Genomic DNA, 5,658 nt, shown 5'->3' on the forward strand with positions numbered 1-5,658 from the left:
TGTAGCTAATCTCTAAAAAGAACTGGCGAATATATTTCAATTTATAATTAATTCCGCCTATATTTATGGGTGGACGTAAATTTTCTGGCTGTAGGAGTCGATACAGCCTGGCTGTAATACTATGTGGATGTTTTTCTATAATTTGTAGGGTCCTCTTTATATATAACGCCGTAGTCTTCCGCCATATATCTGTTAAACCTAGGCCACCTTCAGCGGAAGGTAACGTAACTGTACCGACTGCTACTCTAAAAATATTCCCTGTCCATATAAATCGGCAAATGATACTCATTATACGTTTGGCAATGGGTTTCGAAACTGGCAATATTTGACCTATATATATAGCTTTTGATAAAATGGACCAATTAATTATTCTGATTCGTTGTTTAATGTTCAGATGTCTGGTCTGATTGAGTATTGTGGCTCCTCTGATTGTATCCAGTACTTTCTTCCAATTGTAGGTCATGGTCTGAAGCGGACATCGGTAAAAGGTGACACCCAGAGCGGTGTGACGATCGACGGAGCGTGCCCATTCCAAACGGACATCTTGAAGACCTTTAAGATTTAAAAACGAACTCTTCACCTCGTTAACCCTAGCGCCTGTAGCTTCACAAAAGATCTGAATATTCGTAGTTAATTTCTCTAAATCTTCGTTACTACGAATAACCACTCCAACGTCATCAGCATATGCATTGGTGACGTTGTTAACGCCAGATATCGTGATGCCCTCAAGATCGACATCGAGTCTCCTTAGTAAAGGCTCCAGTGCAACAACATACAGGAGCATTGACAAAGGACTTCCCTGCGGGACGCATTTGCGAATTTCAATGGGTGGAGTGAAATGCCCATTTACAGACACTTGTGTTTGGATGCCTTCAACAATGTTAATTAAAACTTGCACAAAATGTTGACTAAAACCCACATAGGTCAACGTTCTGAACAAAAATAAGTGGTTGACCCTGTCAAAAGCCTTTGAGAAGTCGATAAAGGCAAGGCCTCCTGGTGAGGATGACGTTGCAAAAATTGCAGAGACATCCCTATATTCACAAACAGTTTTAAAAATATTCCGCCCCGAGAGACAGGTTTGGTGGTCACCTATGATCTTCTCCATTAGAGGTCTCAGTCTTTCCTTCAGTACACGTGCAATTATTTTATAATCCGAGTTCATCAAACATATTGGTCTCAATTGATTGAGATCTTTAACTGTCGCGTTCCTTCCCTTTGGTATTAGCACAGTTACGCTTTCTTTGAACTCGCGTGGAACAGTAACAACTTGCAACACTTCATTTATCACTTCTGTGAATTGATTACCGATGAGAGGCCAAAATTTACAATAAAACTCTACAGGCAAGCCATCAGGCCCTGGGGACTTACGGGTAGGCGAATATTTAAGTATATCAAACACCTCCTCACATGTGATCGCAGTGGTAAGGGACACATTGTCCTCGTCATTGATAACGTTGTCGATACCTGTAGTTCGTAGCAAATCGTTCGCACAGTCTAGATTATACCGGGTATCAGTATATAACGTACGATAAAATCCATAAACTGCATTTAAAATGTCAGAGTGTGCCGTCAGCACACGGTTATCGCCCACTCTAAGACAAGCAATAAACGCTCGTCTTCTATTTCTTTCATGTTCGAGTAAGTGGTACAGCGCTGCGTTTTCGTCCTCCACCGTTGTCGGGACACGAGATTTAATTTTTAAACCCTCCAGCTGTTGTCGCTTGAGACTTATGAGGTGAGCCTTGATCTTCTTTATTTCAATGAAAACCTCATCAGTCATCTGCTGAGCTGATAGTTCCCTTAAGCATGTATAGTAAAATTCAACGGTAAATTCGAGACCACATCGCTCGCTCCCTCCCGTAAGCTATTAGGGATGATCTCAATTTCTTTTTAGCACATGAGGTCCACCACGCAAGGCGAGAGCTGTATTTATGGCGCATACGTAGAGCAGCCTGCCATACCTCCGCTACTGTTCTTGATAGGGCACCCTCGAACAACATATGGGTATTCAGCTTCCATAAGGGGCGACCCCAATACGTTCCTTGCTTCTGAAACCGAATGCTGCATTTCACTGCGAGATGGTCCGAAAAGGTAGTGGGAATTACTTCGATACTACTGATTTTATTTTCCAGGTTTGCTGTGACGTATATTCTGTCTATTCTGCTTTGCGAGCGACTACTGATGTACGTAAATTTGACTAACGTGGGGTATTTGCTTTCCCACACGTCTGTCCACTTCATGTTTGTCACCAAAGCCGCCAGTTCCCTGGAGAAGTTAAAATTTGGTCGCTGATCCTTTTTGTGAAGTACACAATTAAAGTCACCACCGATTAAAGCTTCCGCCGGATTCCCCTTAAGTAAATAGACCATATCGTTCTTAAAAAAATTAGCCCTATCATCTCTAGCGTTGTTACCAGAGGGGACATATACATTTAAAACAGTAGTAGTAAAAATTTTACAACTGATGCCCCTCCCATTTTCTAACAGACAGATATCCTTCACATCAATACCATCTTTGACAAGGATCGCAGTCCCACATGTGGCTTCCGGTGCAATATTTAAAATCTCTTCAAAACCTGGGACATAAAAGTTATGGACATTAAATTCCTGTAGGAGGGCTATATCAGTATCCGACTGGTAAAGGAAATCTTTTAAAGAAGCGACTTTCGTTTCACTGCGAATCCGATTTATATTGATCGTGGTCACATTATATGTCAGTTCCGTTGGCATAGGTGCAGGTAAAAGAAATTGGCTAATGAAGTATACCCCATGCAGAGTCACGTCTGTACCATTCCATTCTGTCTGTCAGAAAGAAAAATAGACATTAAAAAAAAAATTAAATGCCACTAGCATGTGTCGGGTCCATCTCCATTCCGTGGTCGGTGCGATCTTCTTGGGCATCGGCCCAATCAAGTCCTTTTCCTGAGACAGTTCGGTCTAAATCCATAGTAGTGCCGGTCTACAAACCTGCGACGCCAAGCGGTGCGCGAGGTTGTTGTTGAAGATCATCTGCATCGGCACGACTCATCTCCGCTTCAGTACACTCGTTAACTCGTGCTACTGGGCATTGTTCTCGTAGTCGTTCATTCTCCCTTAAATGTTTTAACTTTTCCCGCAATGCAGGAGCTAAACTCTCTGCTGCTTTGTGTGCCAATCTCCTCTTCTTGCCTTTCTTCGAAGATCTCTTCGGCGATCTAGCAGGAGATGAAGTTTGCGACCTGTCAGGAGAAGTACCGGATGATACGTCTGACGTCGCCTGTTCCTTTTTTCGGACAAAAGTCCGCGTATCGCATTCCACAACGGCAGAAGGAGGCGCATCTTTTTCCATGGCTCCCACTGGTAGCAACCCAGTCTCCAATTCTACACTATCGCTCGTTGTGGTTTCCTTGACGCAAGTGTCTTCTGTGGGCGCCAACGTGAAACCAATGTCCAGATTGCTATCTTCGTTCATAGTTCCCGCAGAGTGGATGCCTGGAGCGTCCACTCCTCGGAAACTAGTGGCAATATCCTCACGTTGGTGGGAATCCTGACGACGCAAGGAAACCTCCGTTGCGGGTATTTGGGGATCTTCGGCCGAGTCCGCGGAAGAACGAGCAACCACAGTGGGAGAGTTGGAAAAAGTTGGCGTCGGCATAGATTCGAGGGGCGCGGAGCTGATCGGCACACCATCCGCAAATCTAGAGCTTGAAGCCGGAGTATCATCGACAACCGCCCGCGAGGCAGCAGGCTCCCCGCGCACAGGCGGCACCGACTCGCCTCGGCTGCGGAAGTCAGCAGCGGCAGCGTATGACAACTTCATACCAACAACAGGGCCGGAACTCGGCAGCTCGTCACGCGGTAACTGCGGGACACGCCGCCGTGAACATTATGCACGAATGTGTTCCGTGGAATTGCATAAAGCGCAAGTCCGCGGTTGCCCATCATAGATAATCAAAGCACGATACCCACAAATATTAAGATAAGAGGGGACATGCTTCTGTAATTCAATCTTAATTTGCCTTACGCCGTTCAAGACAGGAAACATATGAGCTTCAGACCACCTTTCTGCCACATTGGAAATAATTCTGCCATAAGGCCGAAGGGCAACATTAAGTTCTTCGGGCGGAATTTCAAAAGGGAGCTCAAACACTCTGATCGTACGAATCCCGTACCCAGCATGACTAACAGCAACGTCACTCACATTCCCATCAGAATGATTAAACTTCACGCTACCTCCGCAACGATCCACAATGGAACTACATAATTCTGGACTTTTCATCTTCAGATACACAGCATTTGTCACAAACGAGAGATAAACTCCGACAACATCATCACCGTTAATCAATACTTTTTCGATAAACCATGCTTTAATTTCAAATGCTTTAGGTCGAACGAAATTTCGATCGAAAGTAAACTTGATTGTGTCTTTCCTCAAATAATTCGACCTATTCATTCTAGAACTTCATGAATACAAGTGCAACACGAATAGCGGCTTAGCAGCACCACTAACCTCAAACGCAGCGACTCAGCCTGTGTTTACTACAGCCAGACGTCCAGCTCCGCCACACGTCCTTCCCGCTCGGCGGCTAACTCGCAACTAATTAAATCTCGTGTCCCGACAACGGTGGAGGACGAAAACGCATCGCTGTACCACTTACTCGAACATGAAAGAAATAGAAGACGAGCGTTTATTGCTTGTCTTAGAGTGGGCGATAACCGGGTGCTGACGGAACACTCTGACGTTTTAAATGCAGTTTATGGATTTTATCGTACGTTATATACTGATACCCGGTATAATCTAGACTGTGCGAACGATTTGCTACGAACTACAGGTATCGACAACATTATCAATGACGAGGACAATGTGTCCCTTACCACTGCGATCACATGTGAGGAGGTGTTTGATATACTTAAATATTCGCCTACCCGTAAGTCCCCAGGGCCTGATGGCTTGCCTGTAGAGTTTTATTGTAAATTTTGGCCTCTCATCGGTAATCAATTCACAGAAGTGATAAATGAAGTGTTGCAAGGTGTTACTGTTCCACGCGAGTTCAAAGAAAGCGTAACTGTGCTAATACCAAAGGGAAGGAACGCGACAGTTAAAGATCTCAATCAATTGAGACCAATATGTTTGATGAACTCGGATTATAAAATAATTGCACGTGTACTGAAGGAAAGACTGAGACCTCTAATGGAGAAGATCATAGGTGACCACCAAACCTGTCTCTCGGGGCGGAATATTTTTAAAACTGTTTGTGAATATAGGGATGTCTCTGCAATTTTTGCAACGTCATCCTCACCAGGAGGCCTTGACTTTATCGACTTCTCAAAGGCTTTTGACAGGGTCAACCACTTATTTTTGTTCAGAACGTTGACCTATGTGGGTTTTAGTCAACATTTTGTGCAAGTTTTAATTAACATTGTTGAAGGCATCCAAACACAAGTGTCTGTAAATGGGCATTTCACTCCACCCATTGAAATTCGCAACGGCGTCCCACAGGGAAGTCCTTTGTCAATGCTCCTGTATGTTGTTGCACTGGAGCCTTTACTAAGGAGACTCGATGTCGATCTTGAGGGCATCACGATATCTGGCGTTAACAACGTCACCAATGCATATGCTGATGACGTTGGAGTGGTTATTCGTAGTAACGAAGATTTAGAGAAATTAACTACGAAT

The sequence above is a fragment of the Schistocerca gregaria genome, chromosome 1 (assembly GCF_023897955.1).
Source record: "Schistocerca gregaria isolate iqSchGreg1 chromosome 1, iqSchGreg1.2, whole genome shotgun sequence".
Lineage (NCBI taxonomy): Eukaryota > Metazoa > Arthropoda > Insecta > Orthoptera > Acrididae > Schistocerca > Schistocerca gregaria.